Source organism: Glycine max, chromosome 11, assembly GCF_000004515.6.
Source record: "Glycine max cultivar Williams 82 chromosome 11, Glycine_max_v4.0, whole genome shotgun sequence".
NCBI lineage: Eukaryota > Viridiplantae > Streptophyta > Magnoliopsida > Fabales > Fabaceae > Glycine > Glycine max.
Window position 1 is genome coordinate 20,456,788 of NC_038247.2, and position 22,513 is coordinate 20,479,300.

Genomic DNA, 22,513 nt, shown 5'->3' on the forward strand with positions numbered 1-22,513 from the left:
TCGTCTTTTCTGTCCTTAATTTATTCATGCTTAATTCTTTTTCTTGTTTGATTTAATTTTTTGTCAATTTAAATTACTGTTTTTCTACAACTTTTCCAAATCTTTTTCTTAATCAAATATTTATCTACATAAATACAAATAAAGTTCCTGTGGATACGATACTTGCCAATCCATCAACACATCTTTGTGCATATTAGACCATAAATTTTTTTCCTGTAAGCGATGAAGTGTTTTCTCGATGCCCAGGTGGCCTCCCAATGGAGTAGTATGGAACTCAATGAGGAGCATGGGCAAGAACGCATGGCCAGAGGGAAGCCAAATTCTTTTGCAATAAAAGATGAGGTCGCGCTGGATCATTTAGTCTGGGTGATATGTTGGATTTTCATGAATCTAAGTCATGAGTTCTCGGAATTCCTGTATATCCCGGAGTGAGTGTCGAAGTTGGTCCAGGAAGGTGAAATAGGGCATGGTCAAAGTGAGACAATGTGGGGTTGGAAGAAAGAGGCAGGACAGAGCATCGGCGGCGGCGTTGCCGGAGCCTGGTCTATATTGAATTGAATAATCATAACCCAATAATTTCGAAAGATATTGTTGTTGCTCTGGGGCTTGGATCACTTGGGACATAAGATCCTTAAGACTCTTGTGGTCTGTAAGGATGATGAAATGTTGGCCGAGAAGATAATGGCACCATTTACGCACTACGACAGTGATGGCGTGTAATTCTCTTACGTAAGTGGAAGCTCTCTGCATTCTAGGGCAAAATACCTTGCTAAAGAAGGCTATTGGATGCGATTGTTGCTTGAGGACAACTCCCATGGCGGTAACTGAGGCACCAGTCTCAAGTGTGAAAGGGAGAATGAAATTGGGTGGTGCTAACACCAGAGCTTCTGTTAAAGCGCGCTTCAACTGGTCAAAAGCGACTTGGGCTTCCTTGGACCAATGGAATTGGTCTTTTCGAAGTAGTGAGGTTAAGGGGCTCGTGATGGATGCATAATTGTGTATAAAACGTCGGTAGAACCCTGCCAATTCAAAGAATCTTTGAAGATCTGTGGTGGACAAGGGAGTTGGCCACTCATTAATTGCACTGAGTTTGCTAGGATCTGGACCCACACCATGGGCCGAGACAATGTGACCCAGATATTGAAGTGATTGTCTGGCAAATAAGCACTTATTGCGCCGCAAGTAGAATTGGTTTTGGCCTAAAACAACAAAAATTTCCTCCAAATATGAAAGGTGCTCTACCAATGATAGGCTATACACCAATATATCATCAAAGAAAACAACTACGAATTGGCATAAGAAAGGCTTTAGCAATTCATTCATGGTGGATTGGAACATTGCTAGCGCATTGGAAAGGCCAAATGGCATCACCTTATATTCGTAGTAGTGAGTCCTAAAAGCAATTTTAGGAATATCATCTTCAGCCATGCGGATTTGGTGGAAGCCTTGACTAAGGTCAAGCTTTGAAAACCAAGAAGTGCTACCCAGTTCATCGAGAAGTTCATCGATTATGGGCATGGGAAATCTATAATTGTGAGTGTGTTTAAAGCGCGATAATCTACATATAGTCTCCAGCTTCTGTCCTTCTTCTTTACCAACAAGACTAGGGATGAGAATAGGCTATGGCTAAGTTGTATGAATCCCGCGTCAAGTAATTTGGCCACTTGTTTCTCTAATTCTGTCTTTTGGAAGTGGGGATAGCGATATGGTTTGACATTTATTGGGTTTGATTGGGGTAATAGGTGGATGTGATGGGCTATTGAGCGTGGGGTGGTAGAGTGGTGTGTTCCTGAAATACGTGGGTTAAACGGAGAAGAAGACTGGAAAGTTTTGGGGGTTGATGATGATCCAGGGAGTTGTTGGGTGTAGGAGGTGGGGTTGGTTCCATGAGCTGGGTTAATTGGAACAATGCTGATATGCTTTGAATCTATGCCATTCGTCTGAGTTGCTGGGCTGAGACACTGGTGGGGTGAAATGGCACATCAACCTTTAAATGGACTTGGTGGCCCAAGTAGGAAAACACTATTGTTAAAAAGGTGTAATCAGTAAGTAATGGGTTGAATTGCTTCAACCATTAGACCCCTATTACAATATCGGCACCACAAATGTTTAAGGTGTAAAGATAAACCCTAAATGAGCAGAGGTACCTGGGTGTGGATGCTATGACATTGTAGTACTCCGCTATTTCCAATCATGACCTGGAGAGGAGTAATAGGCAAAGATAGTATGTTGAGGAAACCGACGACACGAGGCTACATGAAATTGTGAGGGCTGCCACCGTCCACCAATATTGTGACTCTGTGGTTAATGATGGTGCCAAAAATATGAAAAGTCTCTGGGGCTGGCATTCTGACCATCTCATTGAGGCTTAGTAGTGGAGGTTCATCGAGTGGAGATGACGGAAGGAGGTTGTGGCGTCTGTGTCAGCCTCGATGGAAAAGGAGGTGTCGACATCATCATCAGCGATCAAAAGACGGTTTTTAGGGAATCGTCTTAGATTATATTTTTTTTAAAAGAAATAAAATAAAATAAAATAATGTTTCTAAGACGATGTTTAGAAAAATCGCCTTAGAATGTAGACAATTTAAGACGATTCTTCAAAAAACCATCGTAAAATGTATTTCTTTTTTTTTTAAAAAAAATAAATTAAAATTATGATTCAAAGGCGATTTTGAGACGACCGACTTAGAATATAGACATTCTAAGACGGTTAGAACCGTCTTAGAATGTATTTATTTATTTTTTTAAAATAAAAAATATTTTTTTTGTTAAAAAGCAAAAAACTTTACTCAACTAAAACAAAAGTCAAGATTCATCTTATATGTCTTCATTGCTATATATATATATATATATATATATATATATATATATATATATACCTCTTTTGATCATAAGGCTTCATCATCCAAATTAAGAGTGTATTTTGCATATATCTAATTGAAGATCACATAAAGAAAAAGATCAATATGCTAATTTTAATTTACACAAAACCTCTGTATATGTGTATGCACTCAACTTACGCCTAATTATTATTATTAAATACTATTACACTTTGTCACAACGCAGCTGTCTTCACAATAGTGTCCACTGTATGTCTTTGGAAGTTTAGCTATCTAGAAAATCATCTCTGTAAATATAGCTAACAAGCATGAATACTTCAATAATACAAAGAGAATAATTAAATTTATTTCGCAGTGATTACCAGCTTTTCCTTTATTTTATTTTTTTGGTATATGTGAACATTGGGTGTCTAAAAATATTTTTTTGTTTATTTTAAATATTTTAATTAAATGTAAAAAATAAGTCAAAATACTTTTAAAAAAATAAGCATAAGTTACTTTATGTTTATTTTACAGTGTTAAAATCACCTTTAAAAAAAACTTACTTTTTTGAAGAATTATTCAAAATCTCTTTTAATTTTAATCATATTTTAGATTCTTTTAGTTTTAAATTGTTTGAAAATATTAAAAAAAATCAGAGAAAACTAAAAAATATTTTTTTTTCTATATAATGTCAATGTGATTTAATTGTGCGGATATGGCTAGGCTCAAGCTAGTGGGCCTCGAGAGTGTAAAATAAATACTATAGATTACTATAATAACATGTTTGAAATAAATAACAAAGATATTGCTAAAAAAAATCAACAGTGGCATAAAAAATGAAAAATTGAAGAATTGGAAGCATACCTCATGCATGTGTCACAAGGAAGCATGCCAAAGAGCTTTATGAGCCCATCTTGCCTAAAATTCCATAGCCACGAGAAAATTAGACATACCCAATTGAATTCAAGAGGTACAATTAAATTATATACCCGTTATGTTCTGGTACAACACGTTCTTGATTTGGATCGCGGATTTCTTCGAGAGCTACACCAAAAATTCATTAGATACCATAGCGGCAATTAATGGATTAATAAGACTAATTAATGTTACAAATTAATGGATTCTTTAATTTTCTTTTTAGCACATATACAAACCATAGGGGCAATTAATAAGACTAATTGAATTATAAAGTTCAAAATTAATTAATTACCTGCCATGTCTTGATTCTAACTCCATTTTTAGTTCCAAAAATCTTGGCTCTATTCACTCGTATCCTGAAACAAATTCCTTGGATTTTCCGGACCCTAAGCTTCCAATACTTAAATAAATCATCAATCCAAAGAAAATTCACATACAATAATCAATACAAAATAACATATGGAAAGTTTTTAACAGTATTATAATAATAACAATAAAATAATAATAATAATAATAAAAGAATGAAGAAGAAATATTAACTTTAGGTGCAATAGCGTGTGAACCAGATTAATAATAACTTCAGTGTAATCAGACAATTAATCTCTTTCATGCACTTTTCCTCTATATAGTTTTCCAATTACAATGAGAGCTCTTCTTTTCCCCCCGGTTTTTGTATTAAAAATCACTTTTATTTTGAAAAGGAAAATCAAAATCTAAAATAATTCATTTTCTACACAACCTTAATCTATTTTCTCAAAAGCTTAAAAAAAACAGCCCCTAAATTTCAGTAATCGTCTACGAATCTTGAAGCAACTAGAGAAGTCAACGAATCTTGAAGAAGACAGGTTTGGTTGAATAAATCCCACTAGTACAGGGATCCTTTTCTTGTGACCAGCAGTAATGTCCAACATTTATCACAGTCTACAAATGTTGCTGCAGAACCCATCATCATGGTAGGCATTGCACGTCTCCCACACTTTGTGTAAATCTTTTCAGAAGCAAGCAAAAGTCAAAAAACAGAGATTTCAAAAGCATAAGACCTACATCTTGCCCAATGCCCATATGTTTAACTAGTTTATGCCCATAGTTTTACAAACTTAAAAAAAGTTTGAACCATGTATCTCACACTACATACAAATTAGTCATTTGTCACATAGTACTTAAGCACTTATCTCCTAATTAAAACTTAATAAATTTTCTGAAATTTGAATACCAAAATATTATTAGCTAAGTTTGATATTGGGGTAAAGTAGTAACATAGATAGTTTTCTTCAATCAATTAGTTTACATGGTAAATTATTAGGTGACAAATGACAAGTAGTAAAGTATTAACATAGATAGCTTTCTTCAATCAATTAGTTTACAGTTACAAACAATGTGTTGAATTTATGGGATATTTTAAGTGTAAGGCTGTAAGCAACTTTTCTAATCAATTATTAGTTATACAGCTACAATGTTTAAGTTTATGCCAGTGGTATGTATACAAAGAATGCACACATTAACTCGAATGGGCTTGATCGATGCACAAGAGATGCTACCAAGATACCAAAAGGTAGAAAACATGTGAGAAAGGTATAGAAGAAATAAATTTTCATAACATTCAAACATGAGGATAAAAGTCTTAAGGAAAACACAACAAAGCTCAATAATACCACGAAAAAAATATTATAAAGGATGTCGGGTACAACTACTACAGCTCAACATACAATCATAACCCATGTCCCACAATATATCAGAAATGTCAACAAAAAAGAGTATTGAAAGAAAACAATGCGTATACATTTAGAAAAGCAATTTACCTGCAGACATCCATCTTCACATCCAACTCTCCAAAAATTTCCATTACCAGCTAAAACAGTGACTTTTCCTGATATCCTAGCAGACCAAAGTGTTTGAGGGCCCTTAGAGCACACAATTTCTGTTTCTTGCACTGTTATTTCTCTCTAAAGGGAGGGAAAGAGGACACAGTAGATGCCAAAAACTCTATATACAATGCCAAAAATAGGTTTTTCTATTTAGGTTTTTGGATTAGCAATATCATTGTCAAGTGTTACAAATAATAAGGCAGGTGGTTGTTTGAAAGAATTGCAAAAGGTAAACAGAGGAAAAAGCCCTATCCTATTAGACATACCTTGGGATCAAAGTGCATTTGCGAAACTTCAACTTCAGAGGGAGGAGCCTCGAGTGTTGCAATGGTGGCGTTGGAATTGACATCGAAGATGCGAACGAAGTTACCGAGGGAGGAGGAGGCAGTGACGAAGGGGGTTGGCGGCCACAGAGATGACACCGAGGCCAGGGCTAGCATTTCTTCTCTCTCTCTCTCTCTCTCTCTCTCTATGACGGTGGAAATGAGAATGGAAGAATGAGGGAGCGTAGAAGAAACGCTGAGATTTAGGGTAAGCTAGCTAGTCCAATTAAAACATGCCACCTCATCATGAGAGAGTGGAAAAACACATGCTTTCGAAGGCGGTTTTTAAAAACCGATGTAGCTAGTAAAGCATTTTTAAAGTCGTTTTTCAGAAAACCGCCTTTAAAAGATTATAATTATTTACAAAAATGCTATCGCATCATATACTACATCGGTTTTTTATAACTGTTGTAAAACCAGTGTCGTAAAAAGCTTTTATTGTAGTAGTGTGTCTAACAAGAATTGGATTGTGTTTTCTACTATGAGTATGAGGTTTTCTTTTAAAAGGTGATTTTGAGTGAAGAATGTATATTTGCAAAAAAGTGAGTGCTGGGGTGAGAAGAATGTGAGGTAATATTTGTGTGAGTTGTGTTGTAGGCGAGTTAGATGAGAGTGATTCTTTGTGTGATATGTACATGAGTGGAATGTGTGCGCTACGTGAGAGTGCCTATGAGTGAGTATTAGCACTGAAAAAAAAAAGGTGAGTGTGTTGCGTTTAGTGAAAGAGTGTCTGTGATTGATTGCGTAAGAGTTAAAGAGAAAGTTTATTATTGAGTGTGGACGATGTGCTGAGAGAGAAAAAATCAAATGGTGTCGGGTTACTCAGTGTTACTCGAGAGAGAAAGGGAATTTATTTTGCAAAGAAAGAAACAGAATTTATTTTTATTTTTTTGGTGATTGTGAGAGTTTCCAATGAATGAGCATGGTGAAAAGTTAGTGCCTTCGAGTGAGAGGGAAAAGGTTAAAGTTTTTTTTATGAAGGATCTTGAAGCACTGTATCAATGTTTAAGATTTAATACCAGCAGATTCTAAAATGATACTGTTTTTTAGAGTTAACACAAACCAGTCACCCAATCAGATCCTGACCGGTCCGATTTGACTTTCAAAACTAGAACAATGATACTACCCACCACGTCATTTTAATTAACTCTCATTTTTACAACTCATCAATATTTCTTATATATTTGTATTTCTTTTTTCCTATGGGCTAGGTGTACAATGGCATTTAAGGTGTCGAATTATAATTATCCCAAAATTATGTATTATTTTGCCTCTCACCAATTGAATCATAAATAAATAAATAAAAACTTAATTTTTTATTTTTAATTAAATGAAAACAAGGGATTTGAATTTATTATTATCATCATTATTTATTTTTTTCTCTTTTCCTTTTCTTTATTTTTATTCACTTTCTCTTAAAATTTATTTTCACCTACTGGATAAAAATATTTACATAAAAATATATTTTATTAAAATTTACTGAAAAATGAGAATTCATGTCACTATAGAGGATTTCTTGCAAATTGTTATCTCATTTAAACCGTCATGTATATAAATAAAATAATAATATATAGACCTTATTTTATTTTAAATATTCTACTTATATTTTTCATTTTTTATATTTTTTTCTTATGATACCATAAATTTTATTATATTACGTTATAAATCTTATCATATTTATATTTTTTTTCTATTTTTTTACTCTCTTTAAGTGTTACTGTGTTAGATTAGATATTGGTGTCTATCAAACATTTTTCGTATAAATTACCTATTACTATCACATCTACTTTCTAATGTTATCTCACCATTGAAACTGACTGCTAGGACCTCATAACAGCTTGGAAAAAAACTGGTGACTAACAGTGCACATATCTGTCAAATATTATCAAGGATTGCAAAGCTATCCGTTTCGGTTTTGCTTGTTGATTAATGAAATCATGATCTTTACCTTAAATAAAATAGTCTATTGTTCTTCTGGCGTTGAATTTTCACGAGAAAAATAGCCCACATTTTGCCACACAATAGTCGAAATATATCTACAGACAGTGCAGCCTGCCTTTCTATCAAACATATAGCTTAACATGAAATTTTATTTTGATAAAGCTCAATATGATTTTCGTGTATCCAAAACATAAGCTGACTAAACTGCACAATCAAAATATGATTTATCTGAAATCCTCCCACCTTCTACGCCTAACTCTGCGTCATCTACTCATTTCTTTCCCAAGATTCTATATGATATTTTCTTTCACCTTTAACCTATATGTCAATAAAAAAAATGGATTTATTGACAACTTTTTCTTATTATACTCAGAATACAAACTCCTCTACTTCTGCAGTATTATTAGGCAATCTTTCTCCCATCTCTCGAAGAGAAGCTGAAGTGGAATCATTTATGCCCAACAGATACTGCAAACTAGACAATTTTTCAGGAGTTTCGTTACTCTTGATGTATGTAGTATAAAGATCAGCAAGCTCCTCTTGCACTCCCCACGATTGTGGCTGATAGGGCACCGCTTTCTCACAAGTCAGCATGTTATTGAGTGGAGAAACCTGTACAACACAAAGTGAGAAGCAATCACAATTGGGCTATACGCAACAAAAAATCTTGAAATATATATATATATTATAATTTTCTGAACATGAAACTTCAGAAGACCACTTACCACTCCTTCATGATTTCTGTCTTAACAGTGCCACGGCTTGAATGAGCAAGTTAGATAACGCAGTTTGCGCAAGCTCTAGAACAATGCCTCTTGCTTTCTCTTTATTAATGTTGAGATCCAACGGGATCCTTTCACATACTTCCTCTTCATCGAACTCTCGAGCGCCTGGTGAGAAAATAACACCAACAGTTTTTCTGAAGAGGGTCTCTCTCAAGTTTTCAGATACCATACCATGTTGTCTATGTCATCACTTGCTTCCTTGAGTTCTCTTATCCGCTTAATACTCAGCCTCCCTTGGATTATTGCAGTTTCAATGGCTGCTTCCATTTTGGTAGTAGTTATACTATTGATTATCATCTAAGAATATTCTTCAGGTAAGCCAACTTGGTTCTGCAGGTTATTAAGCTGCTCCACCCTGGCCTTTGTCAACTGTCCATCTGCTAAAATTACCTCAGCTTGTTGCCTAAAAGCCTGCTCTGCCAGATTTTTATGTACTTTCACTATTTCTTTACTACTCAGACCAAGAATCCCGCCAAGCTGATTTAGCAGAACATATTCTGAATCATCCTTCTTTGTAATGATTTGGGCACCAAATGGAACCCTTGTCTCTTCACCAGTTAGACAGAATAGGAGGTATATCTTTGTCTGGTCTTATTTTCTTAAGTGTCTGAAGAGAATCCCATTCTTCATCTTCAGTTTGTATCACCCTCCTTTCCAGGTTCTTCAGTTGACTCATCATCTGACTCCTCTTTAATGCCATTCACCAACTCAGTCACAACCAAGGTGTTGAAAGCTATCATTTTCTTTAGTTCTTTTGCAGATTCTTTATGATTCCCAGCTGCTCGTGCACGTTGTATGAAATTAATAAATATTTTCCTTATCTGTAGTGTGATAAAAACAGCAGAGCAAGAGTTAAACTCATTTCAAATCCTCATAAATGGATACTCACGGTCTTGCTTGCAATAGACATAGCAGTATCCCTGGTTAGTCGCAAGCCATGTGCTGCTTTTCTTACTGATTTCCAGATATCCGCACCATATCCATCAACCCCTGATGCAATCGTATCCTTGACAACCTATTAAAAACAACACAGAAGAATCAGAACTCAGAAGAATACACTGATTTCTTTGCATATCTATATCATCAATCAACTATAAATTAAGAGAATCAAAACCTATCCAGATTCATAGTATTTAGACACAAGTCAACAGAGTGCATACAGTTAAATGACTGCAGCATCACCACATAAAAAAGTCCCTTCCCATTTTAGTAATCCAAATAGCTAGCTATAGAATAAACAATGCCCCAAAGGGTGAAAAAAATACTGTCCTCAAAAAATAAGTAGCAATTAGAAAGAAACAACAATGCCTAGGAGAAACATCCTCTGTTCCATTGTCAATCACCGACTAACCTTGAACTATTGGTCATGAAGGACAAGGTTGGTATATCAAACAATAAATGACATGAAGGCACACTATCATGTTTTGCACAAAATGGATGCATGGATTTCAGTACATATGATATGATAAACTGATAAACAATAGAGGAAGAAAGAAACATGGTACCTTTTCAAACCAACTGCCACAGATATCGGAGTGAGCTGCATCAATGGTCTGTTGAGGTACACAGAGCATTATACGCAACCTCAACAAAGCAGCAGCATCTTTATCACTGAGCTCCCCATCATCCCCCAAATGCTGAAGGTTTTCGCGGTAAATTTCTTATGTAAGAAACTATTGTTAGATTTTAATATAATAAAGTTTACAATAACTAAAGTGAATATGACACATTTTACCCTAAAATAAATATGACACAGAAGGAAGATAGCAGTCATGTAATGCTAAAATCCAACCATCACAAATTTACAACAACTAAGAAAGTTGGTAAAAAAATTGAAAGATATGTTAATCTTCAGATTTAGAATCATAGATAACCTTATAACAGCACATTCAAATTTCTGGGACTACATGTGTGTAAACATGACAAGGATAATGGAGAACAAGTTACTTTCATGAATTTCACAGGCCTTTTGTGGATCAGTGTAATTCTTCACAAAGGTTTTGAAGGAATGTTGCTTTGCTATCTGCCCTTTCTAAATAACCATTTGAGACAGCCTGTACAAGTTTTTTGGGATATACTCTTGATGTAACATCAAGTGTAATGGCTTCAGCTTCACGTTTAACCAACCCAATAATATTCCCCAACTGATTTAGTTCAGCTATCTGAAATATATGATAGTATAATTAGAAAATCATCTTTCTTTTAACAAAGGAGTGTTGAGCTAAAGAAAAACAAACCCATCTAAAAGTCAATTCAGAACATATAACTATAACAACTTGTTCTAGTTATGCTTATGATGGTTTTAGCGCAAAAGGTCATGTGTCTTTGCTTGGAAGAATGCTCAATCATAAAAAAAAATTAGAGAATGAACAAGCAAGGCATGTGAGGCGGGATCTTATGATTGTGCATTTTAAATGTAAAAAACAAAACACCAGATTTCAAAGTTTAAAGCTAAAGTTGTTTATCAAGGACCCAAGAATTATATAAAAATCAAACAAATGAAACCAAACTAGCAGTGAAACATGGCGAACAACTAACACTTACAGTGATGCTGAAAACAAATCCTACTTTAAATTGAAATGTTTATAATGAGAATGATGGTAACAAGGATTGAACACCAAACAACCCGTTCAATCAGCTTTGGCACCATGTACAAGTGAAAAAGATAAGGCAGAGAAAAGAGAACAAAGAAGGATCAGGAAGGCTCATTATAGGGATAGCTTCATTTTATATTAATGGTTATCAAATCCAGAGTTGTAGTTGCACTCACTATATGCTATGGGAATCAAAATCAGTATATAAGAAATCATATAGAGCACTAACAGCTAGCTTATTTCATCTATCTTGTACAAATATTCATCAAGTATCTAAATGTTCCCATGTTCAATAGAAAAAATTGGAATGTTCTACCTCTGAGAAAAAATCATCCAAACTCAGCTTCAAATAATTATCATAGTTTCCAGAAAAAAACAATATGTTAAACACTCCATATATTTAAATGAAATGGCTATTTACCTTATTAATTTCCATGCGACCACTAGACAAAGCATTTACAACATATGCTCTATAAAGGAGCTTCAAGTCCTCTATCTTTCTGTCACCATCATACTCACCACCTGTTCCAACCAAAGATGAACTAGACTTGACATAAAGATTTTGTATTCAATACTTGAAGTTGAACAGAACAAAATCAGTCAGGAAGTTTGCCCATTAAAGAAACTGGGCAAATACCTCGAGCAAAGTGGTTCACATCTGGGAGGTCCTCTAGAGCTTCGCTACCTAAAGTTTGAAATTGATTAGAAATGGGAAATTCCTCATTAGCAAATTGCTTGCAGTGATAAAAATTAAAAACCCAAGAAACCCTTCATAACGGATTGCAAATAAAAGCATCTCCAGAATTAAATATTTCACTTGGAAGCATTGTTGGTTCATCGAGTTACACAAGCACAACTATTAAAAAGTAGTTGTACCAAGGGTTCATTTTAAAGGACTTATTCTATAACATAAGCACTTGTGTAAGTGTTTGGGAAAGCTTATGAAAATAACATGATATGTCCATAAGATGTTTTTATTATCAATTTTATAATTCCTAATTAATTAATATGAGCTACATATTATATTATAACATTTATATTATTTATTTACATTTAGATGGGTTCAATATAAAATGATCTAATTCAATGAGCTCATTAGACTGCCAACAGAAAATTGATATAGGATTAATGAGCGGAAACCAGTTTAGCCCATTAGGTGATAATGGGAACCCTAATAGGTTTAAAACCTAAGGCATGGTTATGGTCCCCAATACACCAAATCAAGAAACAGTTTCTCCTCTCCCTATCTGAAGAGAAAACGAAGATCCCACAAGGAAGAAAGTGATTTGGTTGAGGAAAGTCATTAAACTAATTGTTCGTGACTACTGTGTGTTGATCAAGCTCTATGGATCCAGGTATTCCTTAAAACCTCTTGATAATCTGATGTAATATGTTTTGGTGCCCATTTGGTGTTTTATAAGGTTTATTGAAAAAATTTCCCAACAAGTAGTATCAGAGCATCTCCCACTTGGGCTTCATATTAACCTTAGACATTTGTATCACAAAATTTTTTAGGCGCGCAACCATATGTTATTTACTTTTAGACTCCTTTTATACAATCTGGTCCATCTCATATAGTAATAGGAAACCACTGTAGTTTTCATCACAATTTAGCGTGACTAAGTCACAATGATCACCACTGTTACTCATACTCGATGACAGATCAAATATGGATGAGCGGTATAGAAATTACATACAATGTGATCTTAATCATGTTTATTTCCAACTAGTCCAAACTTTATTCTTTATAGAGATCAATCCAAAATGTAATACAAATATTGCACACAAAACAAACTCAGAATAGAATGATAAACATCAACTTTATTTCTGCAGAAAATCCAAATAACAAAATGTTTGTAAACCGTAAGATATAGAGCATGAGTAAGACTCCCACTAAACTTAGGTACTATCAAGAATTACACTCATATGAGCAGTGTGCCCGTGAAAAACTTTAGTGTCATACCTTTAGTAAGTGGATCAGCTAGCATGGAATGAGTTCCTATATGTTCTATACAAATCTGTATTTTTCTAAATTCTTTATTTAATTACCAAATACTTTATATCAACAAACTTTTACTTGGTTGAATCCGTAATAATACCGTTAAGATATTGTCCCAATAAACGCCCAATGGCTACTTAATGTTGGCGACAACAGGCAAGCCAGTTACAATAATTTAGCAATCATAAATTTTAGTATGAAGTCTCATAGCAAAATATTAACTCCACCAACATGATTAAAGGTGGATCCTTATGTGGAGTGATTTCTATTAAGACATTCTAGAAAATCGAAGTCAGAATACCCAATGATCTCTAAACTTCTAGACTTTCGATATGAAAACACGTAGTTTCTTGTTCTCTTCAATTAACGCATAATGCACTTTACTACTTTTAGCATTGCATACCAAGATTACTCATATATCACCTTAGGACTCCCTTCTCAAACTCTAAATTTTATACATGCAGATTTGTGATTCACATAATATGAGTAATTTAAACCATAGTAGTAACAACAATAACAATTAAAGAAGAGGACAACAAACATGCAATGCACAAATAATCTTTATGGTAAATTTCAAGACCCAAACAAGATACCTAGTGCACCATTAATCATTAATCTTTGGATTGAAAAAGACTAACTGCAATTGGTACTCTCAACGCATTGATCAAACATTGGTGATAAGTCATGTCAAACAAAGTTGTCTTTGGACACTTCATTGCTCACATGGAAAACTTATATGATGATTATTCCGATCAAATAATGATTATCTTTGAACATTTCATTATTCACATGGAAAATCACACTATTTATAATCACCACATGTTTACCATTGCAAGCATGTAATTATTCTATCAAATTGTGTCTTCCTTTGGGCTAAGCACACTTCACATGAATAATTCCATGCAACATCCATGTAAATTCAATCAAATTAACTTAGGCAACAAAGGTTACTTTAGCAACATGTTGTTTCAATCAATTTAACCAAAAAAATACAAGACAATTTAATATAATAAATGAGAGGTCTCAAAATTACATAACTTACACATATAATTTAGTTTTATATATATATATATATATATATATATATATATATATAAGAAGACATGCAAATATTTCCCATCCATCACAAGATACCCAACACAATATTAATTCTAGTCTTTGGACACAAAAAATTAATTTGTAATTGGTACTCTCCATGCAATGATCAAATATTGACAATTAGTTCTGACAAATAATAGCCTTTGTTAGGATCGACTATTATTCTCATGAAAAAAAAACCTTTATAATTGTCACATATTTATCATTGCAGGTATGTTATTATTTGGCCAAATTGTGTCTTCCTTTATGTTGAGCACAATTTGCATAAATAATTTCATACTAACATTCATGCAATTTAATTAAATTAATTTATACAATAGAGGTTACTTTGACAACATAATGGTTCAATCAATTTAATTAAAATTACCGGACACACAAATAAATAGAAAAGATTCGTAATGGTTAAATTTGCACCCAATTGTGATAATAGTAAATATTTGAAAACAACATCATGGTAAACTAATTACACATCCAAAATGAACATACCACATTACTATCACAAATTTATACTAACCACAAGAATATCATAAACTATTTGCCTATCACCGATTCATTAAGGAAAAATAGTTGGCAAATAAAGAATAAATTATTCATATAAGAATTGTCTTATTACTGATTTATATAAACAAGATAATATATATATGAAATTGTGTCACATACAAAATGTCAACGCCGGATACGTATAACCTTTATCCCAAATAGAATAATATGCAAGCACACGTGACACAAACAATATGTGTATAAACATGTAAATCAAATGCAGAGGTCTTTTATTCAATTAAAAAAAAACTTTACGACCATAACACAAGAGTTTACGGGTTTTACAATTTTATTGATCGAAATAGTTTCTCCCCAACATAAAATTAGAGTTCATACAACTAAAATGATCCAGATATAATACATATCAAACAACTTTAAATCCGAATAATCTAACAGTGATGGTGGCTCTGATATCACTTGTTGAGAATTTTTTCAATAAACCTTATAAAATATCAAATGAGCACCAAAACACATTACATTAGATTATTAAGAGGTTTTAAGGAATATCTGGATCCATAGAGCTTGATCAACACACAGCGAAATCTTAAAACGGTCACGAACAATTGGTTTAATGACCTTGCTCAACCAAATCACCTTCTTCCTTATGAGACCTTTGTTTTCTCTTAAGATAGGGAGAGGAGAAACTGTTTCTTGATTTGGTGTATTAGGGACCATAACCATACCTTAGGTTTTAAACTTATTAGGGTTCTCATTATCCCCTAATAGGCCAAACTGGTTTCCGCTCATTAAGCTCATATCAACTTTCTGTTGGTAGACTAATGGGCTCATTGAATTAGATCACTTTATATTGAACCCATCTAAATGTAAATAAATAATATAAATATTATAATATAATATGTAGCTCATATTAATTAATTAGGAATTATAAAATTCATAACAGTCTTCAGCTTATTACGATAAGCTCTTCAAGATAGCCTATGAAAACCAACTACTTAAAAAAACAATTTAATCTTATTTTCTCTTCAATTATGAAACCAATTTACACATAAGTCTGTACATAATAAGTTCTTATTCAATATGCCTATAATTTATTCACCCAATCACACAAATCCCTGAACCAAAACAATAGTTGAAGCCAAGAAAATCCACCCACATTGGGTGCAAAAGAACACATGATACACATTTTTTTAGAACAAGAAAACTTACAAAGATCTTTTACGGGATTTAAGTGTACCATGTCCTATTGAAATACTTCCATCAACCAATTTCCTTATGTGCTCTTTAAACAAGTTTTCAACAAGCTTCAAAGGAAATTTCATCTTAGTTAATAAACAGTATGTTATTCCTCAAGGAAGGAAATCTTTGATAATGAAAGGTTTATTACACAAGAGAAGCAATAAAGAAAATGCACCAGATCAGAAAGGCAATACAAGTGTTGTGCTTCTCTAAGTGTGACGAATTGTTTTGCATCAATATCCGACAAAAAATTATTGACTATCGTTAAGGAAGCAAAATCATATAGTTAACTACTTGTAGTTGCTACCGAATGAATTTGTTTTTTTATAACAACTTTAGAGGAAAAAAATATTTAGAATAAAATCTAACGTTTCAGCAGAATACCTCAAAAGGAGGCAAATGAAGAAAATATAGATTTGAAACCAACAACAACAACCTTCACTCTTATATTATTATTATTATTATTATTCAATTTAATCATTTAATAACAATAATAATTTTCATTCACCAATTATTCTGAATAACGATAATATCGTTGCCCTGTCCCCGCTTTCGTCTCCACCACATCCACCCTATGCGGCTGGAATTGTCGTCTCACCTAACGACAATAACTGTCTCATCATCATCGTCGATAGTAGGGCATTGACAAAGTTGAAGAAGAAGACCGACATCGCCCAATTGTGGATGAGGTTTGACCGGTTGGGTCAGTCAAAATCATCTTCCAATGAAACGCACCGATCGACCCCTTTTTGCATTGTTTGTCTTTGCCGAGGCCGGTTGTAGATGTCGGATGAAAAATATTCTACTTGTCACAAAGAGTCACATTGTGACTTCCTTATTCATAGCTGGGTTAATTGGCGAGTTAGCATCATATTTTTGTCTTTCCTCAAAGATAACTCCTACTTTGATCTCCCTTGCTTTTGTTTCTAGTAGCATAGATGTTTAAAAAGTTATGGTTTTTCGATGAGGAATATAATAATTTTTTGTGGTTGCAACAAAATTATGTGTTGACGTCATTTGATTTGTGTGCTACTGTATTTCTTGCCTTTTCAGATCTAGAAGAAGTTGGATAAGATGATGATTTTTTTAGTTGTCTACTTTTTTAAAAATAAAATAAAATAAAATAAAGATAGCACGGTTTTTAGCTGCCACTAAGTAAAGTTAATTATTTTAAAAGACTTAATGTCAATTTTGATACATTATGTTTTGTAATTATTTCGCTTTGGTACATTAAATTTTAAAAGTTTCATTTTGGTCATTTATATTTTTAAAATGTATCATTTTGGTTCCTTTTTAAAATTTGAAAGTTAACAAAACATTAACCTGTTTCCAACAAAATATAGAAAAAATGACCAAAATGATATATTTTGAAAACATAAAGAATCATAATAAAACTTTTAAAACTTAATATATCAAAATGAAACAATTGGGAAACTTAATAGATCAAAAGTGACATTAACCCAAAAATATATAATAGTAGAAGTTTATTTTACACATTTATTTATTTAGTGCATATTAATATTACATTGTTCGATACAAACGGTGGATTTAGGCTCTGCTGCGAAGGATTTGAACCCTACTTAATTGTCAAGGACTGAATATGTGTGGATGGTGGTGATCAAGGAGACTTTGAATCAAGTCTAGGTTCATAATGAAGAAATTAATTCAAGTCTTGGAGACGAAGAGCTTATATAACTGTCTCTGGCGGGAGATTGCATTAGGTACATGTGATCACATACAAGTAACTTTTAGTTGCCAGTCGGCAAGGTTTAGATGTTGGTCCTGAACATCGTCCAACACAAGTTAATTTATCTTAGATCATATTTATCTGGACAAAAAAGGAAATATTTTGATTATGCAAAACTAATACAATATTCCAACTTGCAAATACTAGCTCCTACTTTATATCTCGTGCTTCAACTTAAAAGGAAAACTCTTTTACACTCATCCTACATGAATTTGGATATTTTATGGAGCCCACCTGATAAGTACAAACAATATAATGGTTAGTCTAATTGTGAAAATTATGGACTTTAACAACGGCAACATTTTTAACATCCTTATTTTTTTTTGGGAATTTAGGAAATTCTTATAAAATATCAATATAACCACAGAAACACATTATGTTAGATTATCAATAACACATGGATCTATAATGATTGATCAAACAAACGCAGCGGAATTTGAATCCGTAGGTGATTTCTGATCTATGTACTCTTAGGATTTGTTATGGAATGTTGTAGAGACAATGGATAACTGGCTAACTGTGTAACTTGAGGCTTCATGGTTCTTCCTTAAATTGAACTTCTTTATTCTTCCATAGGACCTTCGTAACTCTTCAGATAGGGAGAAGAGAAACTATGTGTGATGACTCGGTATATTGGGGACCATAGCCTTTTTTATAGTGTGTTACCTAATAAGGTTCCCATTATCCCCTAATGGGTCAACATTGACATCTGTTCATTTAAGTCCGTATCATTTGATTTAGTTGTTTAACGGACTCATTGAATTTGATCACATAAAATAAAATCCACCAATGATAAACAACTACTATAATTGCCTTATAATATTAGCTCACATTAATAATTGGAATAGAAAATTCCAACAATCTCCCACTTGGGCTACATATTGTAACAGTTATATAAAAAATCTTTGAGCATATATTCATACGTTATTTACCTTTAGACTTCCACCTTAACAACCTGGTCCATGTCATCTATCAATAATGAAATCATTGCGGCTTTCGTCATTACAACAAATGTAACTAGACCCCAATGACCACCACATCAATACACTCCCGTTATGGCAATTTACAATTGGTCCAAACTTTATTCTTTATAGAGATCAATCCAAACACTATAAATATTGCAAACAAAACAAGCTTATACTTAAATGATAAACTTCAACTTTATTTCTGCAGAAAATCCAAATAACAAAATGTTTGTAAACCATAAGATATAGAATATAAGCAAGACTCTCACTAAACTAATTAAGATACTATCAGGAATTACACCCATATAAGCAGTGTGCTCATGAAAAAACTTTAAGTGTCAGACCTTTAGTATGTGGATTAGCTAGCATGAACTGAGTCCCTATATGTTTTATATAAATCTGTATTTTTTGAATTCTTTATTTAACAACCAAATACTTTATGTCAACAAATTTTTTACTTGGTTGAATCCTTAATAAGGCAACTAAGATATTATTCCAATAAACACTCGATGGCTACCTAATGTTGACAACAACAGGCAAGCCAGTTACAATAATTTAGCAATCATAAATTCTAGTACGATGTCTCATAGCAAAATATTGACTCCACCAACATGGTTATATGTGGATCCTTATGTGGAGTGATTGCTATTAAGACATTCCATAAAAATCGAAGCCAGAATACCTAATGATCTCTAAACTTCTAGATTTTCGATATGAATGCATGTAGTTTCTTTTTCCCTTCAATTAGCACATAATGCGCTTTACTACTTTCTAGTGTTGCATACCAAGATTACTCAATTATCACCTTAGGAATCCCACTAAATTATTTCAGGACAATAAAAAATAAACTTAAGAATACATGATAAATTGCAATATAACTGTTTTGTAACAATAAACCGTATGATGCTTGTAGGATGTCATCAGCATATAATACCAAAATAATAAATTTACTCCCACTGAACTTTTAGTATATGCAATCATCAACCAAATTTACCTCAACTCCATAAGAAGTAATCTTGATGAATTTTGTAATACCATAGATCAGAGACTTGTTTAAAAACATAAATAGATTTCTTTAGTTTGCATAACATAGACTTTAGATAATCTTAAACAAGATTTTCTGATTGCACTGTATAAATTGTTTCATCAAAGTTTTCATTTAGAAATGTAATTTTTACATTCATCTATGAAAAACAATTATCAAAATGATTTACCGTGTCATTATAGTCCTAAGAAAGTCTTTCTAAGAAATTAGAGAGAAAATCTCTTTGTGATCAATGTCTTCCTTCTTGTAAAACTTTTAGTGACAAGACAAACTTTATATATCTTAATATTACCCATTGAATCCCTTTTGACTATAAATATTTATCTATAACTTATGGGTTTAACACTTTCAAGCAATTTGACGATATCTCAAATGTCATGTTCAACCATTGGTTTTATTACATTATTTATGGCATCAATCAACTTGAGAGTTAGAGGACAACATGACTTGACTAAAGTTAATTAGACCTTCTCTGTCAACCTAATGTCATATTCATGTTCTTAAAGAAATATGACATATTCATATATATCAAATTATATTTTTCCTTTCTCTAGTGGATCTTTGATAATTGTGAAATATGAGTTAATTTAATAGTCAATTTTGGCAAATAAATGGGTGTCATTTCTTCACTTTACTATTTTTTTTAATGAAATAATAAAGAAATTAATATCTTTGCATTTTTTTATTAGCAGAAGTTAAAAGAATAAGATTTCAAGTGCTTTGGAGGAAAATTGATGTAAAAATTGGAAGAAAAAACCTTGAAGAAAAATTGGAAGAATTGGGAAACCCGCTTAGCGCATAAGACAGACTCAACATGCACTTTCGCTCAGCATGCAACACACGCTTAGCGTGAAAAAGGCCCATGAAGAAGCCAAAAGTCGTGCTTAGCGCGAAAAGCCCGCGCTAAGCGCGAGGTCGCATGAAAATTGAGCTACCTTAGACCTCTAAAAGAAGTAGGAAGTAGAAAGGAAAGACACAACCCACACACTGGGTCTATCCTTTAGGAGAAACCCTCTCTCTTTAGGCATTCCCCTTTTTCTTGTTATTAGTCATCCATCATCTACTTTCATCTAGATCAACCCCCTAAAGTGTAAAAGTATTCCATGACAATTAGAGGCTAAATCCCCCTTAGTTAGGATCCGGCAGGCCTAAAAAGCCAATAGATGTATTGTAATGCTTCATATCTTTCAATGCATGTGTTTTCTTTCCTATTATTCTTTCTTATTTTAATTTCATGTATCATTAATTCGTGCATCATCTTTAGGGGTTAGCCGCTCGAGAGAGGGTAATCCTTAATAGAAATACAAGGAAGGTCTTACATGCATTAGTTTTAGGGATTAATCGCTCGGGAGAGGATAATTTCTAATAGAACTCAAAGGAAGGGGTATCTTAATAAAATCATTGCTAAACATAGAGTAATTGCATTATGCCCATGCATCAAAGAAACCATCTAAAATTAGAACTTCATGCATTTTATCTATTGAATTTTTGCAAAGACATTTGGGAAATATATATGTAAGATAGACTTGTCATCGTGAGGAATCAGGGGCAAGTATTCTAATAGATATGAGTAGAAAAAATTTACCAAATTGATAAAGAAAAATCTAAAACCATACATCTTAGGAAAATAAGGCATGTGAGGCCCCAACATCATTGCATTATGATTCCATCTTTTTAAATTGTTATTTGTTTTTTCCTGTTATTTTCTTTCTTTGCTTTACTCCAAATTTCACGCTTACAATTCTTTGTCTCTGTCTTCTTTGCTTTCTTTTCATTGCTTAATAATTGGGTTTACATCACTTAAGTACAACTAAAGTTCTTGTAGATTTGACACTTGAACTTCTATTTAATCTTTACTACTTGTCATAAAATTGGTATACTTGTCTATTTGTTAACAATCTTCTTAATGACACTTCTTAAGGATATTGAGTTTAAACTTTAGGTGGTGCTTGAGAGGAAATTTTAGTATTTCCATATTCATTTCTTGAATAATGGCAAGTACAAAGGCTTATTTATTGTTAATAGCAAGTTATTCTTTAAAGACAATACTCTTTATATCTCCTTCCTCTTCAAACTCAATTTCCTCGAGGATTCTTGCATTCTCGTCTCAAACATGATGTTAAAGTGAGATTGTAAAACTTATACATGTGAGAAGTTTAAATGTAATAAAAAAGAATTGTAACTAATTATCTTTAAGTCCAACTTACCTTTATGCAGCCTATAAGGCATTGCTTCGATTGGACATCCCCAAATGTGCAAATGCCAATGTTGGGATTTCCCTGGCTCACTTAATTGGGGTTCTTAGTGACCACTTTAATTGGTAACTAAAAAGGATATAAATTGAATTGTTTAATGTCTTTCCCCAAAGCGACTTTGGTATAGAAGAATTAAACTTCTTATCATATTTGTACAAGTCTAGTTTCATCATTCTGTAACTTTGCTCATGTTAGGTTTGTTTAACATTACATGTTGTAAAACAATGTCACAATCATTGAAGAAAAATACATGGGAGACTCCAAGCGTTGTACCTTATGTCATATCTACCATTGTATTCCCTACAGTCATATTTGACAACCTTAATTTTCTTTTTTTTTTCTTAGTTGGAGTTTAACTTCAGCTTTGAAAGACTAAATATCTCGAGGCCAAAACTTCTCATAATTTAAATAAAGAGAAA

At 33.0% G+C, this 22,513-nt stretch overlaps 1 pseudogene; it reads right to left on the reverse strand.

The window, feature by feature from the left end:
• Window positions 1-8,030: 8,030 nt before the first annotated feature.
• On the reverse strand, window positions 8,031-22,068 carry LOC100795475 (protein TIC110, chloroplastic-like; annotated as a pseudogene).
• Between the last annotated feature and the right edge of the window lie 445 nt (window positions 22,069-22,513).